This window comes from Mobula birostris, chromosome 13, assembly GCF_030028105.1.
Source record: "Mobula birostris isolate sMobBir1 chromosome 13, sMobBir1.hap1, whole genome shotgun sequence".
Lineage (NCBI taxonomy): Eukaryota > Metazoa > Chordata > Chondrichthyes > Myliobatiformes > Myliobatidae > Mobula > Mobula birostris.
In genome coordinates this window covers 24,373,128-24,393,375 of record NC_092382.1, presented here as the reverse complement: position 1 = coordinate 24,393,375, position 20,248 = coordinate 24,373,128, and the positions used below count along the sequence as shown (strand labels likewise).

General features: G+C 58.1%; 2 protein-coding genes across 2 annotated transcripts in view; one reads left to right on the top strand and one right to left on the bottom strand.

The window, feature by feature from the left end:
• The window catches only part of LOC140207854 (uncharacterized), a 144,865-nt gene that overhangs the window by 41,357 nt on the left and 83,260 nt on the right, over positions 1-20,248 (bottom strand). The gene's annotated exons all lie outside the window — the stretch shown is intronic.
• LOC140208596 (uncharacterized) overlaps positions 789-20,248 on the top strand; it is a 587,054-nt gene continuing 567,594 nt past the window's right edge. The window contains exon 1 of the mRNA XM_072277384.1: positions 789-1,061. The gene's annotated coding sequence lies outside the window, so the exon portion shown is untranslated. The remainder of the gene's footprint in view (positions 1,062-20,248) is intronic.

Sequence of the window (20,248 nt, the reverse complement as noted above, 5' to 3'; positions counted from 1 at the left end):
TCGGGTGCAAAGCTAAAATCGGGGCTGCGGGACCGGAGAGCCCGGAGCCTCCAGCCGTCCAGCAGAAGTCGGTCCCGGCCCCTTCGCACTGCAGTCAGCCCCCAATTTACACAAAAGCGGGATCGGTCCTTCCTCACCGCCGCCTGAACAGGAGAACCGCCGGCGACGGCTGCGGTCGGCACAACGACTGCGTTTAGCGGGAGGTTCGCCGCAGCACTACCCGTGGTCGGAGGTCTGCACATCGCCACCGGTGTCGGAGCTCCTCCACAGCGCCACCGGGGTCGGAGCTCCTCCACAACGCCTCCAGTGGTCGGAGCTCCCCTCAGCGCCACCAGTGTCGGAGCTCCCCACTGCGCCACCGGTGTCGGAGCTCCTCCACAGCGCCACCGGGGTCGGAGCTCCTCCACAACGCCTCCAGTGTCGGAGCTCCCCTCAGCGCCACCAGTGTCGGAGCTCCCCACTGCGCCACCGGCGTAGGAGCTCCCCACCGCGCCACCAGTGTCGGAGCTCCCCACAGCGCCTCCAGTGGTCGGAGCTCCCCACAGCGCCTCCAGTGTCGGAGCTCCCCACAGCGCCACCGGTATCGGAGCTCCCCACAGCGCCTCCAGTGGTCGGAGCTCCCCACAGCGCCTCCAGTGGTCGGAGCTCCCCTCAGCGCCACCAGTGTCGGAGCTCCCCACAGCGCCTCCAGTGGTCGGAGCTCCCCACAGCGCCTCCAGTGGTCGGAGCTCCCCTCAGCGCCACCAGTGTCGGAGCTCGCCACAGCGCCACCGGCGTAGGAGCTCCCCACCGCTGAAAACCAACGCTCCAGGAGCTGCGCTATTGCCATTGGTGAAAAGGAATGTCAATCACTGGTTAGACCCAATAGCAGAAGCGGACCAGCGGAGAGGGCGGTAACCCCGCTGGTTCCGTCTTCCGCTTCGGCGCCGATTTCTCCGTGAAAGCGGAACAAATCCCAAAGTAAATGTCCGCTTTCTGATTTATTTCCATTTCCATCCGAGGGAAGCCGGGGGCGTTTGTGAAGCGTCTCCTGCGGCCGGAGTCTGATGTATCGCCGAGAGGTAGGAGGAGACGTACGAAGGCGTCAACTCGGAGACCTGGGCCTTCACCCGGCCTTGCGTGTCTGGATCCTGTCAGATGTCCGGCAGGTGGTCAGAGTGGCTCCCGCACCTCTGTCTCTCCGACCCCCGGCACACACACACACCCTGTCCCCTTCACTCTCCGTGTGTTCACCCGTGACACACACACACACACCCTGTCCCCTTCACTCTCCGTGTGTTCACCTGTGACACACACACACACCCTGTCCCCTTCACTCTCCGTGTGTTCACCCGTGACACACACACACACCCTGTCCCCTTCACTCTCCGTGTGTTCACCCGTGACACACACACACCCTGTCCCCTTCACTCTCCGTGTGTTCACCCGTGACACACACACACACCCTGTCCCCTTCACTCTCCGTGTGTTCACCCGTGACACACACACACACACACCCTGTCCCCTTCACTCTCCGTGTGTTCACCCGTGACACACACACACACACACCCTGTCCCCTTCACTCTCCGTGTGTTCACCCGTGACACACACACACACACACACCCTGTCCCCTTCACTCTCCGTGTGTTCACCCGTGACACACACACACACCCTGTCCCCTTCACTCTCCGTGTGTTCACCCGTGACACACACACACCCTGTCACCGTCACTCTCCATGTGTTCACCCGTGACACACACACACACCCTGTCCCCTTCACTCTCCGTGTGTTCACCCGTGACACACACACACCCTGTCCCCTTCACTCTCCGTGTGTTCACCCGTGACACACACACACACACCCTGTCCCCTTCACTCTCCGTGTGTTCACCCGTGACACACACACACCCTGTCCCCTTCACTCTCCGTGTGTTCACCCGTGACACACACACACACACCCTGTCCCCTTCACTCTCCGTGTGTTCACCCGTGACACACACACACACCCTGTCCCCTTCACTCTCCGTGTGTTCACCCGTGACACACACACCCTGTCCCCTTCACTCTCCGTGTGTTCACCCGTGACACACACACACACACCCTGTCCCCTTCACTCTCCGTGTGTTCACCCGTGACACACACACACACACCCTGTCCCCTTCACTCTCCGTGTGTTCACCCGTGACACACACACACACCCTGTCCCCTTCACTCTCCGTGTGTTCACCCGTCACACACACACACACACCCTGTCCCCTTCACTCTCCGTGTGATCACCCGTGACACACACACACACCCTGTCCCCTTCACTCTCCGTGTGTTCACCCATGACACACACACACACACCCTGTCCCCTTCACTCTCCGTGTGTTCACCCGTGACACACACACCCCCTGTCCCCTTCACTCTCCGTGTGTTCACCCGTGACACACACACACACCCTGTCCCCTTCACTCTCCGTGTGTTCACCCGTGACACACACACACACACACCCTGTCCCCTTCACTCTCCGTGTGTTCACCCGTGACACACACACACACCCTGTCCCCTTCACTCTCCGTGTGTTCACCCGTGACACACACACACACACCCTGTCCCCTTCACTCTCCGTGTGTTCACCCGTGACACACACACACACACACCCTGTCCCCTTCACTCTCCGTGTGTTCACCCGTGACACACACACACCCCCGTCCCCTTCACTCTCCGTGTGTTCACCCGTGATACACACACACACCCTGTCCCCTTCACTCTCCGTGTGTTCACCCGTGACACACACACAGACACACACCCTGTCCCCTTCACTCTCCGTGTGTTCACCCGTGACACACACACACACACACACACCCTGTCCCCTTCACTCTCCGTGTGTTCACCCGGGACAGACACACACACCCTGTCCCCTTCACTCTCCGTGTGTTCACCCGTGACACACACACACACCCTGTCTCCTTCACTCTCCGTGTGTTCACCCGTGACACACACACACACACACCCTGTCCCCTTCACTCTCCGTGTGTTCACCCGTGACACACACACACACACCCTGTCCCCTTCACTCTCCGTGTGTTCACCTGTGACACACACACACCCTGTCCCCTTCACTCTCCGTGTGTTCACCCGTGACACACAAACACACACCCTGTCCCCTTCACTCTCCGTGTGTTCACCCGTGACACACACACACACCTTGTCCCCTTCACTCTCCGTGTGTTCACCCGGGACAGACACACACACCCTGTCCCCTTCACTCTCCGTGTGTTCACCCGTGACACACACACACACACCCTGTCCCCTTCACTCTCCGTGTGTTCACCCGTGACACACACAAACACACCCTTGTCCCCTTCACTCTCCGTGTGTTCACCCGTGACACACACACACACCCTGTCCCCTTCACTCTCCGTGTGTTCACCCGTGACACACACTCACACCCTGTCCCCTTCACTCTCCGTGTGCTCACCCGTGAGACACACACACACACACCCTGTCCCCTTCCCTCTCCGTGTGTTCACCCGTGACACACACACTCACACCCTGTCCCCTTCACTCTCCGTGTGTTCACCCGTGACACACACACACACCCTGTCCCCTTCACTCTCCGTGTGTTCACCCGTGACACACAAACACACCCTGTCCCCTTCACTCTCCGTGTGTTCACCCGTGACACACACACCCACACCCTGTCCCCTTCCCTCTCCGTGTGTTCACCCGTGAGACACACACACACACACCCTGTCCCCTTCCCTCTCCGTGTGTTCACCCGTGAGACACACACACACCCTGTCCCCTTCACTCTCCGTGTGTTCACCCGTGACACACACACACACCCTGTCCCCTTCACTCTCCGTGTGTTCACCCGTGACACACACACACACACCCTGTCCCCTTCACTCTCCGTGTGTTCACCCGTGACACACACACACACACACCCTGTCCCCTTCACTCTCCGTGTGTTCACCCGTGACACACACACACACACACACCCTGTCCCCTTCACTCTCCGTGTGTTCACCCGTGACACACACACACACCCTGTCCCCTTCACTCTCCGTGTGTTCACCCGTGACACACACACACCCTGTCACCGTCACTCTCCGTGTGTTCACCCGTGACACACACACACACCCTGTCCCCTTCACTCTCCGTGTGTTCACCCGTGACACACACACACCCTGTCCCCTTCACTCTCCGTGTGTTCACCCGTGACACACACACACACACCCTGTCCCCTTCACTCTCCGTGTGTTCACCCGTGACACACACACACCCTGTCCCCTTCACTCTCCGTGTGTTCACCCGTGACACACACACACACACCCTGTCCCCTTCACTCTCCGTGTGTTCACCCGTGACACACACACACACCCTGTCCCCTTCACTCTCCGTGTGTTCACCCGTGACACACACACCCTGTCCCCTTCACTCTCCGTGTGTTCACCCGTGACACACACACATCCTGTCCCCTTCACTCTCCGTGTGTTCACCCGTGACACACACACATCCTGTCCCCTTCACTCTCCGTGTGTTCACCCGTGACACACACACACACACCCTGTCCCCTTCACTCTCCGTGTGTTCACCAATGACACACACACACCCCCTATCCCCTTCACTCTCCGTGTGTTCACCCGTGACACACACACACACACCCTGTCCCCTTCACTCTCCGTGTGTTCACCCGTGACACACACACACTCCCTGTCCCCTTCACTCTCCGTGTGTTCACCCGTGACACACACACACACCCTGTCCCCTTCACTCTCCGTGTGTTCACCCGTGACACACACACATCCTGTCCCCTTCACTCTCCGTGTGTTCACCCGTGACACACACACACACACCCTGTCCCCTTCACTCTCCGTGTGTTCACCCGTGACACACACACACACCCTGTCCCCTTCACTCTCCGTGTGTTCACCCGTCACACACACACACACACCCTGTCCCCTTCACTCTCCGTGTGTTCACCCGTGACACACACACACACACCCTGTCCCCTTCACTCTCCGTGTGTTCACCCGTGACACACACACACACACCCTGTCCCCTTCACTCTCCGTGTGTTCACCCGTGACACACACACACACCCTGTCCCCTTCACTCTCCGTGTGTTCACCCGTGACACACACACACCCTGTCCCCTTCACTCTCCGTGTGTTCACCCGTGACACACACCCACTGTCCCCTACACTCTCCGTGTGTTCACCTGTGACACACACACACACCCTGTCCCCTTCACTCTCCGTGTGTTCACCCGTGACACACACAGACACCCTGTCCCCTTCACTCTCCGTGTGTTCACCCGTGACACACACACCCTGTCCCCTTCACTCTCCATGTGTTCACCCGTGACACACACACCCTGTCCCCTTCACTCTCCGTGTGTTCACCCGTGACACACACACACACCCTGTCCTCTTCACTCTCCATGTGTTCACCCGTGACACACACACACACACACACCCTGCCCCCTTCACTCTCCGTGTGTTCACCCGTGACACACACACACACACACACCCTGTCCCCTTCACTCTCCGTGTGTTCACCCGTGACACACACACACACCATCCCCTTCACTCTCCGTGTGTTCACCCGTGACACACAAACACACACCCTGTCCCCTTCACTCTCCGTGTGTTCACCCATGACACACACACATACACACCCTGTCCCCTTCACTCTCCGTGTGTTCACCCGTGACACACACACACACACACCCTGTCCCCTTCACTCTCCGTGTGTCCCCGTGACACACACACACACACACACACCCTGTCCCCTTCAGTCTCCATGTGTTCACCCGTGACACACACACACACACACCCTGTCCCCTTCACTCTCCGTGTGTTCACCCGTGACACACACACACACCCTGTCCACTTCACTTTCCGTGTGTTCACCCGTGACACACACACACACACACCCTGTCCCCTTCATTCTCCGTGTGTTCACCCGTGACACACACACACACTCTGTCCCCTTCACTCTCCGTGTGTTCACCCGTGACACACACACACACACACACCCTGTCCCCTTCACTCTCCGTGTGTTCACCCGTGACACACACACACACCCTGTCCCCTTCACTCTCCGTGTGTTCACCCGTGAGACACACACACACACACCCCTGTCCCCTTCACTCTCCGTGTGTTCACCCGTCTCACACACACACACCCTGTCCCCTTCACTCGCCGTGTGTTCACCCGTGACACACACACACACACCCTGTCCCCTTCACTCTCCGTGTGTTCACCCGTGACACACACACACACACACCCTGTCCCCTTCACTCTCCGTGTGTTCACCCGTGACACACACACACACACCCTGTCCCCTTCACTCTCCGTGTGTTCACCCGTGACACACACACACCCTGTCCCCTTCACTCTCCGTGTGTTCACCCGTGACACACACACACCCTGTCCCCTTCACTCTCCGTGTGTTCACCCGTGACACACACACACACACCCTGTCCCCTTCACTCTCCGTGTGTTCACCCGTGACACCCACACACACACACCTGTCCCCTTCACTCTCCGTGTGTTCACCCGTCTCACACACACACACTCTGTCCCCTTCACTCTCCGTGTGTTCACCCGTGACACACACACACACACACCCTGTCCCCTTCACTCTCCGTGTGTTCACCCGTGACACACACACACACACACCCTGTCCCTTTCACTCTCCGTGTGTTCACCCGTGACACACACACACACCCTGTCCCCTTCACTCTCCGTGTGTTCACCCGTGACACACACACACCCTGTCCCCTTCACTCTCCGTGTGTTCACCCGTGACACACAAACACACACCCTGTCCCCTTCACTCTCCGTGTGTTCACCCGTAACACACGCAGCCTGTCCCCTTCACTCTCCGTGTGTTCACCCGTGACACACACACAAACACACACCCTGTCCCCTTCACTCTCCGTGTGTTCACCCGTGACACACACACACACACCCTGTCCCCTTCATTCTCCGTGTGTTCACTCGTGACACACACACACACACACCCTGTCCCCTTCACTCTCCGTGTTCACCTGTGACACACACACACACCCTGTCCCCTTCACTCTCCGTGTGTTCACCCGTGACACACACACACACCCTGTCCCCTTCACTCTCCGTGTGTTCACCCGTGACACACACACACACACACACCCTGTCCCCTTCACTCTCCGTGTGTTCACCCGTGACACACACACACACCCTATCCCCTTCACTCTCCGTGTGTTCACCCGTGACACACACACACACCCTGTCCACTTCACTCTCCGTGTGTTCACCCGTGACACACACACACACCCTGTCCCCTTCACCCTCCGTGTGTTCACCCGTGACACACACACACACACACCCTGTCCCCTTCACTCTCCGTGTGTTCACCCGTGACACACACACACACACCCTGTCCCCTTCAATCTCCGTGTGTTCACCCGTGACACACACACACACCCTGTCCCCTTCACTCTCCGTGTGTTCACCCGTGACACACACACACACACACACCCTGTCCCCTTCACTCTCCGTGTGTTCACCCGTGACACACACACACACCCTGTCCCCTTCACTCTCCGTGTGTTCACCCGTGACACACACACACCCTGTCCCCTTCACTCTCCGTGTGTTCACCCGTGACACACACACACACACACACACACACACACACCCTGTCCCCTTCACTCTCCGTGTGTTCACCCGTGACACACACACACACCCTGTCCCCTTCACTCTCCGTGTGTTCACCCGTGACACACACACACCCTGTCCCCTTCACTCTCCGTGTGTTCACCCGTGACACACAAACACACCCTTGTCCCCTTCACTCTCCGTGTGTTCACCCGTGACACACACACACACCCTGTCCCCTTCACTCTCCGTGTGTTCACCCGTGACACACACTCACACCCTGTCCCCTTCACTCTCCGTGTGCTCACCCGTGAGACACACACACACACACCCTGTCCCCTTCCCTCTCCGTGTGTTCACCCGTGACACACACACTCACACCCTGTCCCCTTCACTCTCCGTGTGTTCACCCGTGACACACACACACACCCTGTCCCCTTCACTCTCCGTGTGTTCACCCGTGACACACAAACACACCCTGTCCCCTTCACTCTCCGTGTGTTCACCCGTGACACACACACCCACACCCTGTCCCCTTCCCTCTCCGTGTGTTCACCCGTGAGACACACACACACACACCCTGTCCCCTTCCCTCTCCGTGTGTTCACCCGTGAGACACACACACACCCTGTCCCCTTCACTCTCCGTGTGTTCACCCGTGACACACACACACACCCTGTCCCCTTCACTCTCCGTGTGTTCACCCGTGACACACACACACACACCCTGTCCCCTTCACTCTCCGTGTGTTCACCCGTGACACACACACACACACACCCTGTCCCCTTCACTCTCCGTGTGTTCACCCGTGACACACACACACACACACACCCTGTCCCCTTCACTCTCCGTGTGTTCACCCGTGACACACACACACACCCTGTCCCCTTCACTCTCCGTGTGTTCACCCGTGACACACACACACCCTGTCACCGTCACTCTCCATGTGTTCACCCGTGACACACACACACACCCTGTCCCCTTCACTCTCCGTGTGTTCACCCGTGACACACACACACCCTGTCCCCTTCACTCTCCGTGTGTTCACCCGTGACACACACACACACACCCTGTCCCCTTCACTCTCCGTGTGTTCACCCGTGACACACACACACCCTGTCCCCTTCACTCTCCGTGTGTTCACCCGTGACACACACACACACACCCTGTCCCCTTCACTCTCCGTGTGTTCACCCGTGACACACACACACACCCTGTCCCCTTCACTCTCCGTGTGTTCACCCGTGACACACACACCCTGTCCCCTTCACTCTCCGTGTGTTCACCCGTGACACACACACACACACCCTGTCCCCTTCACTCTCCGTGTGTTCACCCGTGACACACACACACACACCCTGTCCCCTTCACTCTCCGTGTGTTCACCCGTGACACACACACACACCCTGTCCCCTTCACTCTCCGTGTGTTCACCCGTCACACACACACACACACCCTGTCCCCTTCACTCTCCGTGTGATCACCCGTGACACACACACACACCCTGTCCCCTTCACTCTCCGTGTGTTCACCCATGACACACACACACACACCCTGTCCCCTTCACTCTCCGTGTGTTCACCCGTGACACACACACCCCCTGTCCCCTTCACTCTCCGTGTGTTCACCCGTGACACACACACACACCCTGTCCCCTTCACTCTCCGTGTGTTCACCCGTGACACACACACACACACACCCTGTCCCCTTCACTCTCCGTGTGTTCACCCGTGACACACACACACACCCTGTCCCCTTCACTCTCCGTGTGTTCACCCGTGACACACACACACACACCCTGTCCCCTTCACTCTCCGTGTGTTCACCCGTGACACACACACACACACACCCTGTCCCCTTCACTCTCCGTGTGTTCACCCGTGACACACACACACCCCCGTCCCCTTCACTCTCCGTGTGTTCACCCGTGATACACACACACACCCTGTCCCCTTCACTCTCCGTGTGTTCACCCGTGACACACACACAGACACACACCCTGTCCCCTTCACTCTCCGTGTGTTCACCCGTGACACACACACACACACACACACCCTGTCCCCTTCACTCTCCGTGTGTTCACCCGGGACAGACACACACACCCTGTCCCCTTCACTCTCCGTGTGTTCACCCGTGACACACACACACACCCTGTCTCCTTCACTCTCCGTGTGTTCACCCGTGACACACACACACACACACCCTGTCCCCTTCACTCTCCGTGTGTTCACCCGTGACACACACACACACACCCTGTCCCCTTCACTCTCCGTGTGTTCACCTGTGACACACACACACCCTGTCCCCTTCACTCTCCGTGTGTTCACCCGTGACACACAAACACACACCCTGTCCCCTTCACTCTCCGTGTGTTCACCCGTGACACACACACACACCTTGTCCCCTTCACTCTCCGTGTGTTCACCCGGGACAGACACACACACCCTGTCCCCTTCACTCTCCGTGTGTTCACCCGTGACACACACACACACACCCTGTCCCCTTCACTCTCCGTGTGTTCACCCGTGACACACACAAACACACCCTTGTCCCCTTCACTCTCCGTGTGTTCACCCGTGACACACACACACACCCTGTCCCCTTCACTCTCCGTGTGTTCACCCGTGACACACACTCACACCCTGTCCCCTTCACTCTCCGTGTGCTCACCCGTGAGACACACACACACACACCCTGTCCCCTTCCCTCTCCGTGTGTTCACCCGTGACACACACACTCACACCCTGTCCCCTTCACTCTCCGTGTGTTCACCCGTGACACACACACACACCCTGTCCCCTTCACTCTCCGTGTGTTCACCCGTGACACACAAACACACCCTGTCCCCTTCACTCTCCGTGTGTTCACCCGTGACACACACACCCACACCCTGTCCCCTTCCCTCTCCGTGTGTTCACCCGTGAGACACACACACACACACCCTGTCCCCTTCCCTCTCCGTGTGTTCACCCGTGAGACACACACACACCCTGTCCCCTTCACTCTCCGTGTGTTCACCCGTGACACACACACACACCCTGTCCCCTTCACTCTCCGTGTGTTCACCCGTGACACACACACACACACCCTGTCCCCTTCACTCTCCGTGTGTTCACCCGTGACACACACACACACACACCCTGTCCCCTTCACTCTCCGTGTGTTCACCCGTGACACACACACACACACACACCCTGTCCCCTTCACTCTCCGTGTGTTCACCCGTGACACACACACACACCCTGTCCCCTTCACTCTCCGTGTGTTCACCCGTGACACACACACACCCTGTCACCGTCACTCTCCGTGTGTTCACCCGTGACACACACACACACCCTGTCCCCTTCACTCTCCGTGTGTTCACCCGTGACACACACACACCCTGTCCCCTTCACTCTCCGTGTGTTCACCCGTGACACACACACACACACCCTGTCCCCTTCACTCTCCGTGTGTTCACCCGTGACACACACACACCCTGTCCCCTTCACTCTCCGTGTGTTCACCCGTGACACACACACACACACCCTGTCCCCTTCACTCTCCGTGTGTTCACCCGTGACACACACACACACCCTGTCCCCTTCACTCTCCGTGTGTTCACCCGTGACACACACACCCTGTCCCCTTCACTCTCCGTGTGTTCACCCGTGACACACACACATCCTGTCCCCTTCACTCTCCGTGTGTTCACCCGTGACACACACACATCCTGTCCCCTTCACTCTCCGTGTGTTCACCCGTGACACACACACACACACCCTGTCCCCTTCACTCTCCGTGTGTTCACCAATGACACACACACACCCCCTATCCCCTTCACTCTCCGTGTGTTCACCCGTGACACACACACACACACCCTGTCCCCTTCACTCTCCGTGTGTTCACCCGTGACACACACACACTCCCTGTCCCCTTCACTCTCCGTGTGTTCACCCGTGACACACACACACACCCTGTCCCCTTCACTCTCCGTGTGTTCACCCGTGACACACACACATCCTGTCCCCTTCACTCTCCGTGTGTTCACCCGTGACACACACACACACACCCTGTCCCCTTCACTCTCCGTGTGTTCACCCGTGACACACACACACACCCTGTCCCCTTCACTCTCCGTGTGTTCACCCGTCACACACACACACACACCCTGTCCCCTTCACTCTCCGTGTGTTCACCCGTGACACACACACACACACCCTGTCCCCTTCACTCTCCGTGTGTTCACCCGTGACACACACACACACACCCTGTCCCCTTCACTCTCCGTGTGTTCACCCGTGACACACACACACACCCTGTCCCCTTCACTCTCCGTGTGTTCACCCGTGACACACACACACCCTGTCCCCTTCACTCTCCGTGTGTTCACCCGTGACACACACCCACTGTCCCCTACACTCTCCGTGTGTTCACCTGTGACACACACACACACCCTGTCCCCTTCACTCTCCGTGTGTTCACCCGTGACACACACAGACACCCTGTCCCCTTCACTCTCCGTGTGTTCACCCGTGACACACACACCCTGTCCCCTTCACTCTCCATGTGTTCACCCGTGACACACACACCCTGTCCCCTTCACTCTCCGTGTGTTCACCCGTGACACACACACACACCCTGTCCTCTTCACTCTCCATGTGTTCACCCGTGACACACACACACACACACACCCTGCCCCCTTCACTCTCCGTGTGTTCACCCGTGACACACACACACACACACACCCTGTCCCCTTCACTCTCCGTGTGTTCACCCGTGACACACACACACACCATCCCCTTCACTCTCCGTGTGTTCACCCGTGACACACAAACACACACCCTGTCCCCTTCACTCTCCGTGTGTTCACCCATGACACACACACATACACACCCTGTCCCCTTCACTCTCCGTGTGTTCACCCGTGACACACACACACACACACCCTGTCCCCTTCACTCTCCGTGTGTCCCCGTGACACACACACACACACACACACCCTGTCCCCTTCAGTCTCCATGTGTTCACCCGTGACACACACACACACACACCCTGTCCCCTTCACTCTCCGTGTGTTCACCCGTGACACACACACACACCCTGTCCACTTCACTTTCCGTGTGTTCACCCGTGACACACACACACACACACCCTGTCCCCTTCATTCTCCGTGTGTTCACCCGTGACACACACACACACTCTGTCCCCTTCACTCTCCGTGTGTTCACCCGTGACACACACACACACACACACCCTGTCCCCTTCACTCTCCGTGTGTTCACCCGTGACACACACACACACCCTGTCCCCTTCACTCTCCGTGTGTTCACCCGTGAGACACACACACACACACCCCTGTCCCCTTCACTCTCCGTGTGTTCACCCGTCTCACACACACACACCCTGTCCCCTTCACTCGCCGTGTGTTCACCCGTGACACACACACACACACCCTGTCCCCTTCACTCTCCGTGTGTTCACCCGTGACACACACACACACACACCCTGTCCCCTTCACTCTCCGTGTGTTCACCCGTGACACACACACACACACCCTGTCCCCTTCACTCTCCGTGTGTTCACCCGTGACACACACACACCCTGTCCCCTTCACTCTCCGTGTGTTCACCCGTGACACACACACACCCTGTCCCCTTCACTCTCCGTGTGTTCACCCGTGACACACACACACACACCCTGTCCCCTTCACTCTCCGTGTGTTCACCCGTGACACCCACACACACACACCTGTCCCCTTCACTCTCCGTGTGTTCACCCGTCTCACACACACACACTCTGTCCCCTTCACTCTCCGTGTGTTCACCCGTGACACACACACACACACACCCTGTCCCCTTCACTCTCCGTGTGTTCACCCGTGACACACACACACACACACCCTGTCCCTTTCACTCTCCGTGTGTTCACCCGTGACACACACACACACCCTGTCCCCTTCACTCTCCGTGTGTTCACCCGTGACACACACACACCCTGTCCCCTTCACTCTCCGTGTGTTCACCCGTGACACACAAACACACACCCTGTCCCCTTCACTCTCCGTGTGTTCACCCGTAACACACGCAGCCTGTCCCCTTCACTCTCCGTGTGTTCACCCGTGACACACACACAAACACACACCCTGTCCCCTTCACTCTCCGTGTGTTCACCCGTGACACACACACACACACCCTGTCCCCTTCATTCTCCGTGTGTTCACTCGTGACACACACACACACACACCCTGTCCCCTTCACTCTCCGTGTTCACCTGTGACACACACACACACCCTGTCCCCTTCACTCTCCGTGTGTTCACCCGTGACACACACACACACCCTGTCCCCTTCACTCTCCGTGTGTTCACCCGTGACACACACACACACACACACCCTGTCCCCTTCACTCTCCGTGTGTTCACCCGTGACACACACACACACCCTATCCCCTTCACTCTCCGTGTGTTCACCCGTGACACACACACACACCCTGTCCACTTCACTCTCCGTGTGTTCACCCGTGACACACACACACACCCTGTCCCCTTCACCCTCCGTGTGTTCACCCGTGACACACACACACACACACCCTGTCCCCTTCACTCTCCGTGTGTTCACCCGTGACACACACACACACACCCTGTCCCCTTCAATCTCCGTGTGTTCACCCGTGACACACACACACACCCTGTCCCCTTCACTCTCCGTGTGTTCACCCGTGACACACACACACACACACACCCTGTCCCCTTCACTCTCCGTGTGTTCACCCGTGACACACACACACACCCTGTCCCCTTCACTCTCCGTGTGTTCACCCGTGACACACACACACCCTGTCCCCTTCACTCTCCGTGTGTTCACCCGTGACACACACACACACACACACACACACACACACCCTGTCCCCTTCACTCTCCGTGTGTTCACCCGTGACACACACACACACCCTGTCCCCTTCACTCTCCGTGTGTTCACCCGTGACACACACACACCCTGTCCCCTTCACTCTCCGTGTGTTCACCCGTGACACACAAACACACACCCTGTCCCCTTCACTCTCCGTGTGTTCACCCGTAACACACACAGCCTGTCCCCTTCACTCTCCGTGTGTTCACCCGTGACACACACACAAACACACACCCTGTCCCCTTCACTCTCCGTGTGTTCACCCGTGACACACACACACACACCCTGTCCCCTTCATTCTCCGTGTGTTCACTCGTGACACACACACACACACACCCTGTCCCCTTCACTCTCCGTGTTCACCTGTGACACACACACACACCCTGTCCCCTTCACTCTCCGTGTGTTCACCCGTGACACACACACACACACACCCTGTCCCCTTCACTCTCCGTGTGTTCACCCGTGACACACACACACACCCTGTCCCCTTCACTCTCCGTGTGTTCACCCGTGACACACACACACACCCTGTCCCCTTCACTCTCCGTGTGTTCACCCGTGACACACACACACACACCCTGTCCCCTTCAATCTCCGTGTGTTCACCCGTGACACACACACACACCCTGTCCCCTTCACTCTCCGTGTGTTCACCCGTGACACACACACACACACACACCCTGTCCCCTTCACTCTCCGTGTGTTCACCCGTGACACACACACACACCCTGTCCCCTTCACTCTCCGTGTGTTCACCCGTGACACACACACACCCTGTCCCCTTCACTCTCCGTGTGTTCACCCGTGACACACACACACACACACACACACACACACACACACACACACCCTGTCCCCTTCACTCTCCGTGTGTTCACCCGTGACACACACACACACACCCTGTCCCCTTCACTCTCCGTGTGTTCACCCGTGACACACACACACCCTGTCCCCTTCACTCTCCGTGTGTTCACCCGTGACACACACACACACCCTGTCCCCTTCACTCTCCGTGTGTTCACCCGTGACACACACACACACACACACACCCTGCCCCCTTCACTCTCCGTGTGTTCACCCGTGACACACAAACACACACCCTGTCCCCTTCACTTTCCGTGTGTTCACCCGTAACACACACAGCCACACACACACACCCTGTCCCCTTCATTCTCCGTGTGTTCACTCGTGACACACACACACACCCTGTCCCCTTCATTCTCCGTGTGTTCACCCGTGACACACACACACACCCTGTCCCCTTCACTCTCCGTGTGTTCACCCGTGACACACACACACACCCTGTCCCCTTCACTCTCCGTGTGTTCACCCGTGACACACACACACACCCTGTCCCCTTCACTCTCCGTGTGTTCACCCGTGACACACACACACACCCTGTCCCCTTCACTCTCCGTGTGTTCACCCGTGACACACACACACACCCTGTCCCCTTCACTCTCCGTGTGTTCACCCGTGACACACACACACACACACCCTGTCCCCTTCACTCTCCGTGTGTTCACCCGTGACACACACACACACACCCTGTCCCCTTCACTCTCCGTGTGTTCACCCGTGACACACAAACACACCCTGTCCCCTTCACTCTCCGTGTGTTCACCCGTGACACACACACACACACCCTGTCCCCTTCACTCTCCGTGTTCACCTGTGACACACACACACACCCTGTCCCCTTCACTCTCCGTGTGTTCACCCGTGACACACACACACACCCTGTCCCCTTCACTCTCCGTGTGTTCACCCGTGACACACACACACACACACCCTGTCCCCTTCACTCTCCGTGTGTTCACCCGTGACACACACACACACCCTGTCCCCTTCACTCTCCGTGTGTTCACCCGTGACACACACACACACCCTGTCCCCTTCACTCTCCGTGTGTTCACCCGTGACACACACTCACACCCTGTCCCCTTCACCCTCCGTGTGTTCACCCGTGACACACACACACACACACCCTGTCCCCTTCACTCTCCGTGTGTTCACCCGTGACACACACACACACACCCTGTCCCCTTCAATCTCCGTGTGTTCACCCGTGACACACACACACACCCTGTCCCCTTCACTCTCCGTGTGTTCACCCGTGACACACACACACACACACACCCTGTCCCCTTCACTCTCCGTGTGTTCACCTGTGACACACACACACACCCTGTCCCCTTCACTCTCCGTGTGTTCACCCGTGACACACACACACACACCCTGTCCCCTTCACTCTCCGTGTGTTCACCCGTGACACACACACACCCTGTCCCCTTCACTCTCCGTGTGTTCACCCGTGACACACACACACACCCTGTCCCCTTCACTCTCCGTGTGTTCACCCATGACATCACACACACACCCTGTCCCCTTCACTCTCCGTGTGTTCACCCGTGACACACACACACACACACACACACCCTGCCCCCTTCACTCTCCGTGTGTTCACCCGTGACACACAAACACACACCCTGTCCCCTTCACTCTCCGTGTGTTCACCCGTAACACACACAGCCACACACACACACCCTGTCCCCTTCATTCTCCGTGTGTTCACTCGTGACACACACACACACCCTGTCCCCTTCATTCTCCGTGTGTTCACCCGTGACACGCACACACACCCTGTCCCCTTCACTCTCCGTGTGTTCACCCGTGACACACACACACACCCTGTCCCCTTCACTCTCCGTGTGTTCACCCGTGACACAAACACACACACACCCTGTCCCCTTCACTCTCCGTGTGTTCACCCGTGACACACACACACACACCCTGTCCCCTTCACTCTCCGTGTGTTCACCCGTGACACACAAACACATCCTGTCCCCTTCACTCTCCGTGTGTTCACCCGTGACACACAAATACACCCTGTCCCCTTCACTCTCCGTGTGTTCACCCGTGACACACACACACACCCTGTCCCCTTCACTCTCCGTGTGTTCACCCGTGACACACACACCCACCCTGTCCCCTTCACTCTCCGTGTGTTCACCCGTGACACACACACACCTTGTCCCCTTCACTCTCCGTGTGTTCACCCGTGACACACACACACACCCTGTCCCCTTCACTCTCTGTGTGTTCACCCGTGACAGACACACACACCCTGTCCCCTTCACTCTCCGTGTGTTCACCCGTGAGACACACACACACACACCCTTGCCCCTTCACTCTCCGTGTGTTCACCCGTCTCACACACACTCACACACCCTGTCCCCTTCACTCTCCGTGTGTTCACCCGTGACACACACACACACCCTGTCCCCTTCACTCTCCGTGTGTTCACCCGTGACACACACACACACACACACCCTGCCCCCTTCACTCTCCGTGTGTTCACCCGTGACACACACACACACACACACCCACCCTTTCCCCTTCACTCTCCGTGTGTTCACCCGTGACACACACACACACCGTCCCCTTCACTCTCCGTGTGTTCACCCGTGACACACAAACACACACCCTGTCCCCTTCACTCTCCGTGTGTTCACCCATGACACACACACATAGACACCCTGTCCCCTTCACTCTCCGTGTGTTCACCCGTGACACACACACACACACACCCTGTCCCCTTCACTCTCCGTGTGTCCCCGTGACACACACACACACACACCCTGTCCCCTTCAGTCTCCATGTGTTCACCCGTGACACACACACACACACACCCTGTCCCCTTCACTCTCCGTGTGTTCACCCGTGACACACACACACACCCTGTCCCCTTCACTCTCCGTGTGTTCACCCGTGACACACACACACACACACACACACACACACACACAGACACACCCACACCCTGTCCCCTTCATTCTCCGTGTGTTCACCCGTGACACACACACACACTCTGTCCCCTTCACTCTCCGTGTGTTCACCCGTGACACACACACACACACACCCTGTCCCCTTCACTCTCCGTGTGTTCACCCGTGACACACACACACACCCTGTCCCCTTCACTCTCCGTGTGTTCACCCGTGAGACACACACACGCACACCCCTGTCCCCTTCACTCTCCGTGTGTTCACCCGTCTCACACACACACACCCTGTCCCCTTCACTCTCCGTGTGTTCACCCGTGACACACACACACACACCCTGTCCCCTTCACTCTCCGTGTGTTCACCCGTGACACACACACACACACACCCTGTCCCCTTCACTCTCCGTGTATTCACCCGTGACACACACACACACACCCTGTCCCCTTCACTCTCCGTGTGTTCACCCGTGACACACACACACCCTGTCCCCTTCACTCTCCGTGTGTTCACCCGTAACACACACAGCCACACACACACACCCTGTCCCCTTCACTCTCCGTGTGTTCACCCGTAACACACACAGCCACACACACACACCCTGTCCCCTTCATTCTCCGTGTGTTCACTCGTGACACACACACACACACACACCCTGTCCCCTTCACTCTCCGTGTTCACCCGTGACACACACACACACCCTGTCCCCTTCACTCTCCGTGTGTTCACCCGTGACACACACACACACCCTGTCCCCTTCACTCTCCGTGTGTTCACCCGTGACACACACACACACCCTGTCCCCTTCACCCTCCGTGTGTTCACCCGTGACACACACACACACCCTGTCCCCTTCACCCTCCGTGTGTTCACCCGTGACACACACACACACACACCCTGTCCCCTTCACTCTCCGTGTGTTCACCCGTGACACACACACACACACCCTGTCCCCTTCACTCTCCGTGTGTTCACCCGTGACACACACACACACACCCTGTCCCCTTCACTCTCCGTGTGTTCACCCGTGACTCACACACACACACCCTGTCCCCTTCACTCTCCGTGTGTTCACCCGTGACACACACACACACCCTGTCCCCTTCACTCTCCGTGTGTTCACCCGTGACACACACACACACACACACCCTGTCCCCTTCACTCTCCGTGTGTTCACCCGTGACACACACACACATCCTGTCCCCTTCACTCTCCGTGTGTTCACCTGTGACACACACACACCCTGTCCCCTTCACTCTCCGTGTGTTCACCCGTGACACACACACACACACACACACCCTGTCCCCTTCACTCTCCGTGTTTTCACCCATGACACACACACACACACCCTGTCCCCTTCACTCTCCGTGTGTTCACCCGTGACACACACACACCCTGTCCCCTTCACTCTCCGTGTGTTCACCCGTGACACACACACACACCCTGTCCCCTTCACTCTCCGTGTGTTCACCCATGACATCACACACACACCCTGTCCCCTTCACTCTCCGTGTGTTCACCCGTGACACACAAACACACACCCTGTCCCCTTCACTCTCCGTGTGTTCACCCGTGACACACACACACACACCCTGTCCCCTTCACTCTCCGTGTTCACCTGTGACACACACACACACCCTGTCCCCTTCACTCTCCGTGTGTTCACCCGTGACACACACACACACCCTGTCCCCTTCACTCTCCGTGTGTTCACCCGTGACACAGACACACACACACCCTGTCCCCTTCACTCTCCGTGTGTTCACCCGTGACACACACACACACCCTGTCCCCTTCACTCTCCGTGTGTTCACCCGTGACACACACACACACCCTGTCCCCTTCACTCTCCGTGTGTTCACCCGTGACACACACACACACCCTGTCCCCTTCACTCTCCGTGTGTTCACCCGTGACACACACACACACCCTGTCCCCTTCACTCTCCGTGTGTTCACC